Below are 15,913 nucleotides of genomic sequence, written 5' to 3' on the forward strand. Positions count from 1 at the left end.
CACCTAACACCACTTGTCACTGGTCTCCACTCGGACATTGAACATAGGACCACAGCTGTTTTAGTGCCACCACCCAGCCAATTCCTTCTCCACTGAGTTGTCCATCAGCCAAATCAACATCTCTCCAGTTTAGAGACAATTATGTTTTGTGGGACAGTGTCAAATGCTTTGCAAAAGTCTGAGTAGACAATGTCAGTTGCTCTTCCCTTAGCCACCAACCCTGTAACCCTCTCATAGAAGGCCACCAAATTTGTCAGGCACAATTTGCCCTTACTTAAGCCATGTTGACTGTCACCAATCACCTTATTATTTTCCTTATTATTTTCCTTATTATGTGCTTTAATCACCTTATTATGTGCCTTAGCATAGTTTCCAGGAGGATCTGCTTCATAAGCTTGCCGGGCACCAAGGTGGCACTGAGAGGTTTGTTTGTGTTTTTCTTATTTCCTTTTTTAAAAAATGCTTTCCCATTCCCAGTCAGTGGTGCTTCACCAGACTGCCATGACTTCTCAAATATGATGGATAGAGGCTTAGCCACTTCTTCTGCCAATTCCCTCTGGACCCACAGATTTATCTCATCAGGTCCCATGGACTTGTGCAACTTCAGGTGTCTGAGATGGTCTCAAACCATTTCTCCTAAAGCACGTAGTTCCTCATTCTCCCGATCCCTGCCTTTGACTTTTGCAAGTTGGTTGGTGTGCCTGGAGCACTTGGCAGTGAAGACTGAGGCAAAAAAATCATTGAGTACTTCAACCTTCTTTATGTCTTGGGTAATCAAGTCTCTCATTCTCCCTTTTATTACTGATGTACCTATACAAGCTCTTCTTGTTGCCCTTGACACCCTGGTCAGGTTTAATTCTGTCAGGGTGGGCAGTTCCTAACCTGATCCCTGGCTGCAATATATCTGTATTCCTCCCAGGTTACTTGGCCTTGCTGCCACCCTCTGTACACTCCCTACAGGAGGGTTTGAGTCTGAGTTTGTCCAGGGACTCCTTGTTCGTTCACGTGGGCCTACTGGCATTTTTTCCAGTCTTCCTCTTAATTGGGATGCATTGCTCTGGAGCTTGTAGGAGGTTATCCTTGAATACTAGCCATCTTTCTGCCCCTCTTCTCTTCAGACCTCTACAAAGCAAATCCCTGAAGAGGCCAAAGTGTTGTGGCCAACATGTAGGACCCAGTATCTGGCCTTGTCATACCTTGGCACCTCGATCCAGAGTCTTCTTACCAGCATATCTCATGTCTCATTCTCTCCTTGGGGTGAATTGATCCATTTCAAAGTGTTTTATACCTGACTTGAATTGAATATCATCTGGATTATGTCAAATCCTTTCTTTGCCAGGTCTTTAAGGTCATCTGATGGGTCTACTTTCTGGCATTCCTCTGGCCTTGATTTCTTTAACATTATCCACAATATTTCTAAGATAGTGTATCATGACTTCTAACCCACAGTATGGAAGCAGTAAATAGTAGGAAAGCCAGGGCTGTTTTCCTGTGGTTCCTTTCTGTATATTTCTTTCTAGTCTGACTGTAAGCCAGGAATAGTCTTGTCAAGGTGCTTTATTTGCTCTAATTTTATATCCATCTTTCATCTAGATGGTATTTCCCTTTCTGACAAGAAGTCTGAATGGGATAACACAAAGTCCTTTATGGAGGTCAAAATTTTCACATCTGCTGCTTACCCTTTATCTGCCAGATCTTTGAGAAAGAAAATTTAAATCGTTTGGTAAAAAATAGTTCTTAAGAAATTGCAGTTATTTGCTTCTCAATCCCCATACTAGCCCCTTGGTGCCTCTGAACTAATCCTTTGTGTAGCTCAATTTTCTAGACACTGAATTATGGATCTGTAACTTGACTTCAAGCCTTTTAAACAGGATGCTGTGCTCATTCTGTGCCACTTCCTTGTTTCCACTCCAGCAGGTCTTGGAGAGTATGTCTTGGGAACTGGACACAGCTCCTCCTCTGATAATGAGTGTTGCTATAGCTCATACACATTTTACCTGGCTAAAAATTCAGGAACCTCTTATTTCACAATCTTGGCTCATTTCCTGACCCTTTTCTCTTCATCATTAAGGCTGAATGCTGGGACAAGAGTTTGGTTATAGATGCCTAAGAGAGAGACTGCAGTCATCATTTTATATTGGTGGTTTGTGGAAGGTAATGGATCTCTTCAGTGAGATATTCACCTCTCGATTCAACTTTTATGTGGAAGCTAAATGCACAAAAGGCAGCAGAGCCATCAGTTTCTTCCATGTGCTTTCCTCAAATGAATAAGGGTGATGTTCTTACCCACCTCTTGCTCCTTCCTCTTCACTCTCCCAGTGTTGCTTCTCATGTCTATCACATAAGCTGTCTCCTCACTGGAAGCCAACAGTGGGCACAGAGCTAACTGGCTTGGTCTAAGGCCACCTGCAAATGTTTGAGCTTTGCTAATTCTCAGATCTTTCCTCTGCTGTGTTTTCCCCCTCTCCCTCCCTTTTATAAAAAGCTGGTTGCAAGGAATTACTACTGTAGCACTGGGATTTTAGGGAAAAAAAAATCTCCTCTGAGAGGCAGCCCTGGGAGTGACAGCTCCTCAGAACAGAGTTGACCTGCCACCTTTGGGGGTTTGGTTGTGTTGGTTAGATAAAACCACCTGGCTTGCTGCAACACTGGGAATAGTCTTGCTCCCAGAGGCAGGCTGGACCAGAGACTGGGGAGGACTCTTCCCTACAGTGCTGCCATGGGTCTGCAAAAGAAAATATTCAGTCCCTACAAAAGCCAGGTTATTCTCTCACATCAGGAGCACATCTGCACTGCACTTGGACACAGCAGCCCTCTCTTTCTGCAAGGTGGCCCCATGTTACTCATAGGTATGATGGCAATGCAGCACATGCAGGAGAGCTGACCTTGCATTCCTCCCTCAGGCCTGTCACTGCATTTGGAATAGTCTTACTGAAATGTCTGAACTCTCTAGCTTGTTGCTGAGCTTCCTGAACACCAGAATTTGGGATTTAGTAGTAGGGCTGGGAATGCTTCCATCTTTTCCCATGGCCTGGACTGCCTGGATGCCCTGGGAGCTGATGCCTGTTCCATTGTTTTACTGTCTTTGCTACTGCAGCAGTAATTAGTATAAGGTATAATTACAAAGTTGCTCTGGAATATATGCAAGGCCATTGAGCTGCATTGCAAAGTCCTCTGTGTTTTCTGCTCCTTTTAGTTCTGTGACAAATGCAGACCCTTTGGTTTAAAGTGGGAAGCTAGTGGCAATGTAGGTATGAGCTGGCACTAAGTTCCATGCTCCCTTCTTCATTCTATAGACCCTTCATCTGTCCTCTCCAAGGTAGCCTATGGGTACTCAAGATGTGAAATATGGCAATTGTGGATGTAAACAAATTATTGTAGTTTAGGTGCTTGGTGGAGAAATAATGGCCAAAAAAATCTGGAGATGTGTCCTGGAGGTCATCAAGAGATAAAAAGGTACTCCCATCTTTTGGAGACATCCAGGATTATCCAGGCAGCACCAGTGGTACCTGGCACAGAGAACTCACAGGACATGTTTTTCGAGGGTGGGCAGAAGGTATCATGCAAAGATGGCTCAGCTTGGCTCTTCTGGCCTTTCACACCAGTGCCTGCCTTTGGATGATGGAGTAATGGGCTTGTTCCCAAGACACACCCCAAATCAGACAGCAAAGAAGACCCATTTTTTTTCCAGGAAGTTCACTACAGATCTTGGAAAACATGGCAGTTTACAGCTTGGTCCCTGAATAAACTTGTGCATGTTTTTGCTAACTACCACCAATACTCTTCCCTCAACCCTCTGATTCACCAAGACCTACCTTGTTTTCACATACCAGCAATGCCTCCAGAGCTGGGCAGTTATCAGAAGACAATGAATCACCTAAAACATCTGCTAACTCATTCTGTAGGAGCTCGTCTTACTCATAGCACAAATTCCAACTCTCAGCTGCTCTGAAAATTTTTTACCCACAACATATGCAGCCACTCCCGGTCACATTTTTGCCATCTCAGTGAGGGACACAGGCCCACATATCTGGAAGACAAGGTCAGCAGCTGCAAATCTCACAAACGGACCAAGGATTTCCCTTCCACTCAGGAGGAGACTGGTACCCATCCCTGATGCTTGTTTTTAGAATTTTTTTTTTCAATGGTAGAGGTTCCCTTCGGTTCTGAGTTTTTTTGCTATAACACCAGACAGAGAATTCACTTGGTGGCTGGTGCCTCTAGTGCAATAATGTGCCAGCAGGCTTGTCTTAGCAGGGCTGACCATTCAGAGAGATATTCAGCTTGATGTCAGCTACATCTGCAAAGCCAAACAGGATCCAGTTCTGATCCTGCTTTTTTTTCTACCTTGGCTGGATTGGCTTCTAGACTGCTCCATAAATCATTGTCCAGTGATAAAATACCAAGGGGGCCTGGGTTTGTCTGACTTCTTGAGAAGTCAGATTTTATCTCAGTAAACACAGCCCCTGGGACTTGATGATCTTAAAGGTCTTTTTCAACCTAAACAATTCTATCATTGTATGGCCTTTGTGCACCTTGGGTGTTCTTAGGTAGGAATGTTATTGTGGGCCCTGGATGAGGCACAACAGTACTATCAAATGGTTCTGTTCCAAGAAATAGGAAGATTTCATCTTGGTTTGTAGCATAAACATTTAGGAATTCTGTGTGGTTTTCAGAGAGAAGATCTGTTCAGTATTGCTGTACCTTCTTGTACCTCTATGTTCCCTTGGACTGTATCCTTAGCCATGACACCCTCTGTGCCAGGAAGCCTGTAAGGCATTACAGACCTCAGGTCTCAAGTGGTTTTTTTGTATGTGGGCAACATTCAACCAGTTCACTCTGTCACCTCATGTGGGGTACTGTCCCTCCCCTCTGTGGCTGTCCAGCAGCATCAACTGGCTTAGCACAGTCCCGTGGCATAAGTGTGCCCTCCTGTGAGGGGTTATTGCTTCACTCCATCACAGAATGGCTGGGGGTGGAAGTGACCTCTGGAGGTCATCTGGTCCAATTGCCTTTGTCAAGCACAGCCACCTACAGTAGGCTGTCCAGAGCAATGTTTTGGAATACCTTCAAGAATGGAAATTCCACAGCCTCTCTCTGGTCAACTGTGCCAGTGCTCAGTCACCCTTATAACAAAGTTGCCTTCCAGATGGTCAGCCTCCATCATGTATGAGAATTTAGACAGAGTCTGTGCAACTTCTCTGGGCAATCAGTGCTGGTGATTAGTCATTCTCACAATAAAAAAGTGCTTCCTGGTGTTCAGATGGAACCACCTCAGTTTCTGCCCATTACCTCCAGTCCTGTCACTGGGCACCACTGGAAGGAGCCTGGCTTCACCTTCTTTGTCCCCTCCCTTCAGGTATTTATATAGATGAATAAGATCCTGTCTGAGTCTCCCCTTTTCCAGTCTGAACAACCCAATTTCTCACAGCCTTTCTTCACAGGGAAGATGCTCCAGTCCCTTCATCATCTTCAGGGCTATGTATCTCTTGTACTGTGGAGCCCAAAAAATAAACAATTCACCCAGAGTGGCCTCACCAGTGCTGAGCAGAGGGAAGGATTACTTCCCTCCACCTGCTGGCAGCATTCCTCCCAGTGCAGCTCAGTACACTGTTAGCCTTTTCTGCAAGGGTGCACCGCTGGCTCATGTTCAGCTTGGTGTCCACCTGGTCCCTGAGGTCTTTTTCTAACAAGCTGCCTTCCAAATGGGTGGTCCACAGGGTGTACTGATGCCTGGCACTGTTTCCTTCCAGATGCATTTACTTTCCACTTCTCTTTGTTGGACTTCAATTAAAGTTCATTTGACGTCAACCCATTTCCCCAGCCTGTCCCTCTGAACAGCAGCCACTCCTCCCAGTTTCCTGTCACCAGTAAACTCGCAGAGGACACAGTCTGCCCCATCATCCGTATCATCAATGAAGATATTGGACAGGATCAGTCCCAGTCTTGGCACTGAATGGCATCTAACAAGACTTCCTACCCTCAACTGACACCTTCTGTACCAGGCCATTCACCCTGTTTTCAATCCACCTCACCCTCTGGAGTTAGGAAGGCTAAAGTTCAACTGGAATTGAACTTGGGCAGGGATGCTCAAACAATGTTCCTGTATTCCCCCCAGGTTTCCACCCTCCGTGGGTTCCCTTTGTGTATCTGGGTTTGGCCAGGAGCACCTTATTCATCCACATGGGCCTCCTGTCACTTTTACCAGGCTACACATTTGTTGGAATGGAAGTCTCATGAACTTGGAATATTAACTAGATTTTTTACCTACCTTTCCCCTCACCTCTTCTGTCCAGGGCCTTATCTCCTGGGACTCTTGCAAGCAGATCTTGGAAGAGGGCAAAATCTACTCTCCTGAAGCTTGCTTCTCACCCTCTTCCTTCCCCTTGGGACCCTCAACTCCAACATCTCATGGTCACTGAAGCAAAGGCTGCTTTTGAACTTCACTTCTGAGCCCTTCCTTGTTGATGACTATGAGGTTCAGCACAGCAACTGTCCTTGTTGCCTCCTTTGTCACTTGGAAGAGGAATTTATGATAGGTGCACTCTGGGAACCTCCTGGATTCCTCATGTCCTGTTATGTTGTCCCTCCACCATATATCAGGGTGATTAAAGTCCCCCATAAGGACACCAGGACCTGTGAACTGCCATTACTCCATTCTGTAGAGGGCCTCATGCAGTTGTTCCTCCTGGTCAGGCGGCCCCTAGCAGACACCCATTGTGATAACATCACCTTTGGCCATTCTTCCTATAGTCCTAGTCCATAAAGTCTTGGCTGGCTCCTTATGCATCCCCAGGCAGAGCTCCATGCATTCCAGCTGCTCACACACATGAAGAGCAGCTCCCCATCCTCATCTGCCCATTCTGTCCTTCCTAAAAGCCTGTGTTCCTCTGCTGCCACACTCTAGTCATGGAATTTCTCCTACCACAAGCCCTGCAGCTGCACACAGATCTCTGATTCCCCCATCCTGCATGCATGAGTGTACAGATGTGTTAGAGAGTTCCTGGAGAGGCTTTGGGGGATTTCTCCACAGTGGTGCCACACTTCCTTGCTTAAGCCTGGTGGGTGATTTTGAGATCCCCTCCTGTCACACCACCCTTTGCTCAGCCACCCCATGTGCCACTCCCTCCCAGGGCTGCTGACTACTTTCTCTCCCTGTCGCTCCTAGTTCAGACAGTGGCTTTGAGCACACAGACCCGCTGACGTTTCCTTGCAGCCGTGCCCATGCTCATGGGTGTGTCAGCCGACACTCAGCGTGTCCATTAGCTAATTGAGCTGAGTTTCACTGTTTGCTTAAATTGCACCGAAAACAGTTTGCATTCCATTGTCTCCATTCTCCTGTGAGGTACTACTGACTGCCACCTTTCAGGAGCAGCAGACTTCCAGAAAGAAGATACATCTCTGTCTTGCATCTTCCTGCAGCTGTGAGAGCACAAGCCGGACATAAGAAGATTCATCCTCAGCCCAGGCACTTTGCTGATGTGTTTCTAGGGCTGGCCCAGTCTTGCTGAAGGCTAAGTGCTTGATGACTGCATTAATCTCACCTGCTTCAGGTGAGATGGTGCCTCTGTTCGCTCTCAGAGCAAACTCTGGTCAAAGGTTGATGCAATTGATACACATGCCTTAGTCACTTCCCAGTTGACTTGGAGAGCTCCATTTTGAAAATGTCCTAGGAGGCATGTCTGACAAATCTCTGGCAAATACAGTTTAGCTCTGAAATCCACTGATTTTCCTCTAAAAAAGTCCCCTTTGGGGATTTCCCAGGCTAGGTACAGCCTAGGGTGGGACATTCTCTGCACTTGCTCCCTGACAGCCAGGCCAAGTGCTCCAGCTGCTCTTCTCTCAGTAACCACAAACACTCAGAATGTGTCAGCACAGATGCAGCTCTGGGTGACATGTACTACTGGGGCTAGTTTGTCATGTAAATGGGAATGGATGGTCTGGCAAGGAGCTGTGAGAGTTCTTCAGTACCAACACAGATTCCCCCCCACCCCTGCTTGGGACAAGGTGGTTTTGGTTGATGTTCTGCTTGTGGTGTGGAGGCAGAGACAATTCAAGATCACCAGGAGCTGTCAGCTGGACACCAGCTGGCAGGACACCTGGAGACATGGAGTTCAGCCTCTTGCTTTGGCCTTGGTGTCCCCAGGCTGAGTATGACAGTCTCCAGGGCCAGAGCATTTCCTTACAGGAGAGCAGTACTTTGCTGTTTGCAGGTCTGGAGAAGCCCAGGGACCCAAGGAACACTGAACAGCAGCAAAGCTGAGAAATGTTTGCTGGCTCATGGAAGTTTCCAAAGCCTCTCCTGGGAATTACCCTCCTCTGCTGTTGCCTCGCGTTCACTCACCTCCTATTCCCACTTTCTGACACACTGGTTTTGTTTCCCTTTTGTTTACTGGCTGTAGAGAAGTCCTTGGGTATTATCAACATCTCTTTCTGTTTGAACTCATCCAAGTGTTTTGCCTTATTTTCATACTTTTCCTATCATCACACGTACCCAGAGGCATGGAGAAATCTCCCCTGCCTTCCAATCCTTGGAGTCACAGCTGGGGGCAGACCATTGATCCCAGGGCTATTAGCATGCAATAAAACCAATGGTCAGGGAAATGTCTCCCGGAGCAGTCTGCAGAGATGGGGACATGGTCACAGTACTCGGTGGGTGTCCTATAGGTGCACGCAGCTCTGGTCCTCCCAGGCCTTCCCACATGGTCCAACTGGGCCAGCCCCCAGCAGGGAGGGATGGTGAGAGCCTGCACGTTCTTCTGCTGGTGCTCATCCTTTGAGGGAGCTGTGTTAGAAGGCTTCCTGCCTTCTCTGAGTCATGTCAAAATCAGTCCCAAATATTCTCTTTGAAGCTCTTCACACAGCGCTGAAGCGATCTTGCCTTCAAAGCAGTTGCTGGAAACAGGCAGGCTGCTTAAAAGGCATTTGAGCGCTCTCACATCATGTTCAGGCTGTATTAAAATTTTACCGTGCTGTTTCGCACCTCAGATGAATCACAGTCGCTCCTGAAAAGCATCGGGGGCTAGAGGGGGAGGGTGGGATGTGTTCAAGGAAGGGGCTTTTGAAAGGGATTATTAATGCACAGAGATGTTTTGGTGTCTGAGAAAGGCCCTGAATGGCAGCTCTGTGCTTTCTTTCTCTGTGCTCATTATCAGTGAAGGGTGTAGCTTCTGAAGAGCTGAACAGAGCGAGGGGAGGACATGGCTGCTGCTCAGGCGGGGATGAGCAGGGGAGAGGACGTGGGAATAGAGGGAGGTGGGTGCTGGCTGTCTCCCTGAGAGGCAGTTTCAGGTTACGAGTTCAATGCCTGCCTCCCTTTGGGAGGCTGCAATACGGCAAGTCGGCAAGTCGTTTCTTGATGTGCAAACAATTAAAAAGAGGGTGTGTGAGTGTGGAAGATGGAGAAAGCAAACACCTCCTCTGGGATCTGGCTGTCTCTGCAGCTGCTCACCTAAGGCACCTCTTGTGGAGGGAGTTTCACACAAGAAAAATAGCTGGGGGCATCAGGTTACTTTCAGGATGGAGTTTGAAAGACTAAGAGGTCTGCCTTAAACCTCAGGGTATAAAGGGTATTCCTCACTCTTTTACACAGGCATAGAGTGGGTCTCTTGGGTGGTATCAAGGTTTACAGTTGTCCTTTTGGTGCTCCCCAGGGTTGCCCTGTAATAGTGGAGAGAGGGCTGTGTGGGGAAGCAAGAGGTCAGGGTGCCTTTATTCCCCTCCCAGCAGCATCCTTGGGCACAGGGAGCACATTTCCTGCAGTGATAGCCTGCCCTGGGGTGCAATCAGGACTGCCTGAGGGCTTCGTTTTCTTCAGGTTTGACATGGTCTCCCGAGTTCTGCAGACGCCTGCTGGCTCCTTCAGCCTTGTTTTCTGGAGAAGGGGTGTTCCAGTCCACAAGGCAAGGAAGTGCATGTCTTTGCCTCTTCCTCTTGCCTGAAAATTCCCTGACTCCCTGCACCATCCCAGCCTCCATGCAAATAGGCTGCCCAAAGCCACTTGCCCTCCTGCAGACTCACATAGCCAGGCCTCCTGGGCAGGTGGAGAGGCCAGGAGAGGAGTCAGACATTTGCTGCTGGGGTGGGAAGTGCCCCCTTCCAGCTCTCTGGAGGCTGACAAGGAGTGAGAAACTGGACTAGTGTGTTTCCATCCCAGGAAGATTTTGGCACACGGGGCTGACACTTGCTGCCTCTGTGTGTCAAGTGCTGGCACAAGGGTGTGCCTTGACAGGGCAGATCCATCGCATGGCAGCTGGATCAAGGATGGGCGAAACCCTGGTCCTGCTCCTGACAGAGGAGGATGCTTTTCTATTTCTGCTCACTACCTATTCACTCCAGATCTAGGAAGCAGAGGGGGAAGCCTCTGTTTTATTTTTTTTCAGTGCTAAATTTTCATTCTTTTTTGCCTGCCTCAGTGAGCCAAGCATCAAACCAAGGACTCTATATATCCCCTGGGAGCAAAATGCCCCTCAAAATAAGTCCTATTTCTTTCTGCTGAAGCTGACATGTGCTGTCTCACTTATCTAAAAGCAGGGGGGGAAGAAGATTCACACAGGCCTAGTTCAGCCTGCTGCCACTCCCTCTGTCCTGCTTGATTTGCCACTGCCCCTCATCATACTGATGCTTGTCACTCTGCTGACAGCATGAGAGACAAACACCAGTTTGCCTTGGCCAGAAAACTTGCCTTGCAAAGAAAAAAAGCCAGCTCAGGGCTTTTCACTTGGAGAGAAAGAGAGTGAGAAGAATAGACTTGAAAGGAAATTCCCATGGTTTTTTGTTTTTTGTTTTGTTTTTTTTTTTTTTGCTTAGGGTGAGAGCTTTTCCCACGCTCCATTGGAAAGACTGCAAGGAGCAAATGTTTCCCAGTGCCTGCAAACACCAAACACTGCTGAGGAGCAAGGAAAAAAGCCAGTCTCATTGGAGAGAGGCAGAAATCAGCGGTGTGTGCTCCTGCTATGCCTCGTGCCTGTGTGTCTGCTCCTGCTATGCCAATAGCTTTTCCAGGCCTAGTTATGTTTTCTGGCTGTGGTGGGAGTGTCAAACCCTGGAGTACTCTGACATGAGGACAAGTCTCCCACAAAGCTGCTCCACAGTGCCAGAGGCTGCTACTCCTTCTGTGAGAGTCCCAGATACTGAACCGGGAAGAGGCCGATGGGTTTGTTTCCCAAGTTGACACCTGGGGAGCTGTTTGAAATTTTTTTGTGTTTGCCTGGCACTGGTCAAGGACTATTACCTTACTCTGTGAGACTTTTGCTACTCTATCCAAGGAAGGCTGGGAAAGCAAGCCTGGTTCGCTCCATTTCCTGGGTCAGTTGCTTTGTCTGGCTCAAGCCCTGTCCCTCACCACCTTTCCTTGGTCTGATTCCTGGCTCCTAGCTTCAGAGTCAAGAATTGACTGAAAACTGATCTGAAAAATCAATTAACATCTTGCCCTTTCCCAGCCATCAGCCCAGTCTTCAGGAGCAACCTTTCCTGGAACACCAAGTGCTTTGGGGCCTCCCCCAATCCTTTCCAAGTCCATGTGCTTTCCACAGAAAGCCAGTGTTTAGCAGCCAGGCTCCAGCAGGGCTGTGCAAAACCCATCCATGCATGGGAGAGCGTGCCCATGCAACTCGCACCCTGAGAACCGGTTGGTTCACCAGCTCTGCAAGCAGAGGCCTGTCTGGTGAGGGAGTCTGTGTCTCAGCTCTTGAGGAGCCATGTCTTTAAAACACCCCAAGGATGAGAGATTTGAGGGTAGCTTTTGGAAATGAGGAACCAGCTGAGGCTGGGGATGCTCAGCAGGCATCCATGAGGATTTGGTTCAGCTTTTCAAGAAGACTCATATCAGGGGAAGTCTGGAAGCTGGTGCTCACTAAGCTGTTTAGAGGTGTGGGCCCTGCTTCATCCCAAGGTGATTAGGGGTGCTTGGAAGTCTGTCCTGATAAATGCCCCAGCAGCCTAGTGAGCCTGCTGCTTCTCCCAGCAGGCCAAGTAAAAAGCATTTCTGACAACAAAAGCCCTGCCCAGGGGCTGTTTAAAACACAGAGCTGGAGTCCGATTGCTGGTGCATCTCGGCATCTTCTCATCAATGAGAAACCGTCTCCTTTGGCCCCCTCCCCTTGTCTTTGGTCTTGCTCGCAGAAAGCCGTGACTGTATCCTGCAAGAGCTCGTATCTGCTCCTAAGATCTCCCTTTGTTTGGCTGCCAGCTCTCTGCACCTGCGTGCATGCCTGCTCTCCCTCCCCGCTGCGGTTAGTCTTTCCCTCTCCCAGCCCATGGGCAGGAAAGCGGGTTTTAGCCGGGTCCAAGGGCTAAGGGAGTATTTGGCAATGGCAAGCATTCCCACTCCAACGGCAGCCCAGCTGTAAGTGGGATGGCACACGCAGGCAGCTTGGTTATTTGTGAATGAAGCATGAGTTGCACTGTGATTAACCCTCTGGAGGGATCTTGCCCAGATCTGTCCCGATGGGAGCTGGAATCTCCATGTTTCCTTTGCTAATTGAGCCTGAATTATATTAGCTAATCCCATCCCCAAATCCCCCAGCTGTCCAAAGCTTACTAAGAGCAACCACACACTCTGGCTGGGAGTTTGTGCTTGTCTCCTATTGGGATAGGGATTAGTGTAACAAACTGTTTGTAGTTTTGGAGTTTTGGAGTGGTTTTTTTGGGTTTTTTTGGTTTGTTTTTTTTTTGGGGGGGGGCGGGCTGGGGGAGAAGGGAGTCATTTTTGCTTGGCAATCTGTAGCCGACTGCCATAATCACTATCTCTCATTCCACAGAGAATATGCATTGTAAGGAAAAAAGACACTGTCATGACAGGTGATGTTGAACCAGGGATACACAGAGTTAATGTGATTCAGATGCTGTGTGCTCCCGTGGTCCACTCTGTCTCATTGTGCCCACCCCCAGGTTTGTTCCTTTTCTTGCATGGATCACTGGGACAGGCTAATTTGGAGATAATGACCTGCCCTGCCCTTTTCCAAGAGTGTGCTCCAGATTACCACCAGACTCTACACCAGCATCACCAAGACCCTTCGAGTGATGGCAAGAAGCAGATGAGGCCCCTGGCCAGCATGGGCTCCAAGTATTCACCAGCTACACAGGGAAAGGAAACAAGGGGGATGGACCCACTTGAGGGCATTCCCTGTCCAGGAGGAACCACAGCAGACAGACCACCAGCCCAGAGAAGCCTCTCCTCTAGAGACCTTGCTTGACTGGAAGGAAGAGGTGCTCTGCTACAGTTTCATCTTTTAAAGAGAAGCAGGGACTGACTCATTAAAATCTTACCTATGTCATCCTCGTTGGCTTGAGCTTTTGTAGCCTCTTCTCCCACCCAAACTACCTCAAGAGAGAGCAGGGACTGGAGCAGCTGTGGGAGTCCCTGGCCACAGCATACAAAGCCCACTTGTTATCAGCACTGTCGTATGCCTCTCTGTCCCCTCCCCCTTCCCAGCTCCACCACAACCGCTGCATCCCAACAGTGCAAGCCGAGCATCCATCAAAAGGGCTATTATCCCACGATTTCTGAACAGTCACTGTTGCTCTTGGGTATGGAGAACCAAGCTCCCCCTTTGACACAGTGTCCCGAGCAAAGGAATAGCAGTGCCTGTCGCTGGCTGGCATTCTGATCTGCAGATTGTCATAGAAGCTGGGGTGGGATGGGGAGCTGCTGCCTGCACATGGGGTTGGGTTAGCAATTTAGGCCTTCCTCCAGTCCTACAGGGTAGACAGGTCCTACAGAGTTCATACTTTTGGCTTCCAGATATTAGCAGTGAGGGTAACTCCCATGGAGGGAGACCACATCCTTCATTCTTTATGGTTGATGCTTTTAATCTGCTCTTCCTGGACTGGGGGAGAAAAAAGGCACAGAAACAGCCACCAACCTCTAGAGTAGGCAAAGGGTCTGAAGTGCATGGGGAGGCAGCTTCCAGAGATGTGCACATTGACTCAAGCAACTTCTGACTGGCACTAGGTGCTAACATCCCCAGGAGCCAGCTGGAGGGTACCCCTTTGCCCTTTCACTCCACAGGCAGGATCTGCTGGCACAGTTGCCCCTGGCTCCATTACAGGTGCCTTTTTCTTGCTGCATATGAACAGGCAAACTGGTGGCAGCACAGACAGTGCCACCTCACTTCCACACACAAGATCTACCAGCTGTGACACCATGGGCAAGGCTGGAGTCCTGGCAGGGATAGGCAGACACCCCAGCACATCAGGGACCACGGCCAGGAGGTGATCTGTGCCCCACAAATGGAAACTCAGATTTGCTCAACCACACAGTGTAGACCATAACTGATAAAAGGTATCACAATTTTCCTGTTGCTGGGTACTTTTAAGCTTCTTGCAGTAAAAAGCACTATTGGCACCAGCAATCTTGGTAACTGGGCAACTTTGCTGGTCATGAGCGATGCTGAACCCATCTCCAGAGAGCTTTGCTTCTTTTATCTGCCTACAGAGATGCTCACTGTGGGTTTGTGCCTGTTTGCCTGCCTGCTCCCAAGGGGTTACTCTTACAGATGACTCTTTGGAAGCAAGACTCAGTGATGGTCTCCTTTCTGCCAGTGAGGGATGGCACTTGAAGCTCCAGTCATTCAGTCATCCTAAAGTTTCCCTTTGTGCTGTCAGGGTTGCTCTGAGCCATGTGCCTCGTTGTGTGACAGTGTTCTGGAAAACAATACATTGGGAGACATATGGCTGGCTAGGATATGTAGTCATGTCTTAGCAGGCATTGTATACTGCTTTCCACTTGAGAGGGCTTCTTTTTTGCCAGTTTTCTTGGACATTGAGAAAATACCAAAACTGGACAATGACAAATACTGTACTGGGGAAACCATGTGACTTTACAGACACGTAAAATCCATCCTGCTTGGTCTCAGACCTTACGGAATAATTGTTTTATAAAAACTAGAGGTTGTTCATGTTCAATTTTCTATTGAAATCTCTGGGCATTTACAGGCTGACTTCATCAGAAAAAAGAAACTTTAATTATCCTGTAATCCCAAAGCTTCTGGCATGGGAAAAGTATTCCTACTTGGGGTAAACATCTCAGGAGATTTCACTCAGGTCAGTGCTGTTTCAGTGTGAACATAGCATGAATTTTAAATCTGGTTTTTCTTCTCAAAGCTGTCCTAGACTCTTCACTAAGAAAGCTTGCTGAGAAAATTATAGTGCTCTTATTGAAAAAAATTGAGGCCCTTTTTAAAGGTACCCTTTTCAGGTATGAAATTCAGATACTTGAATTTGAAGAAGTTCACCACCCTCCAGGATTAGCCAGTCATGCAGCCACAACCTCATCCGTGCTGGTTAGAGCTAAGTTCTTTCCTTCAAACTTTCTAAAATAGAGAAAATGTCAGAAATTTGGGCCATTTGTTTTCCCAGCTCATTCTCCCCTCCCACAGATGAGCTGATCTGTGCTAGGAGAGAGATTTCTGTCATGGTGAAGGCATTTCTGAGAGATAATTTACTCGTACAACTGGGTGTGCTGGCACTGGGATCCCGTGTACAAAAAGATGCAGCAAATTGATTGTGAGTGGTTTGCTTGAAAGAAGAAACGGGAGGCTGTTAAGCAGATGTCTTCATGGCAATACAGCAAATTAAGTGGAGGAGTTCTGGGGTCTCTGGACTGCTTTAATAACTGATCAAAAGAGGAGAGAGAACATGAGCAGACAGCCACAACTGCAGAAGACCAGCCAGCCGGGATGTTTGCAAACTGTGCTACTGCCAAAATTCCCTGAAGGGGAAGAATTTACTGGGAAGTTTAGTTCCTGAGAAAGATTTTTTTTTTTTTTTTTTTTTTTTTTTTTTTTTTTTTTTTTTTTTTTTTTTGTATAAGTGCTGTGCATATCTCTAGTTTCTGTTTTGTTATTTGGGGCTTGGATTCTCCATTATGCAAGCCTATTTGCCTTTTTAATCCACTATTATGTATGAGACT

This window comes from Vidua macroura, chromosome 4 (assembly GCF_024509145.1).
Source record: "Vidua macroura isolate BioBank_ID:100142 chromosome 4, ASM2450914v1, whole genome shotgun sequence".
In the NCBI taxonomy this organism is placed as follows: domain Eukaryota; kingdom Metazoa; phylum Chordata; class Aves; order Passeriformes; family Viduidae; genus Vidua; species Vidua macroura.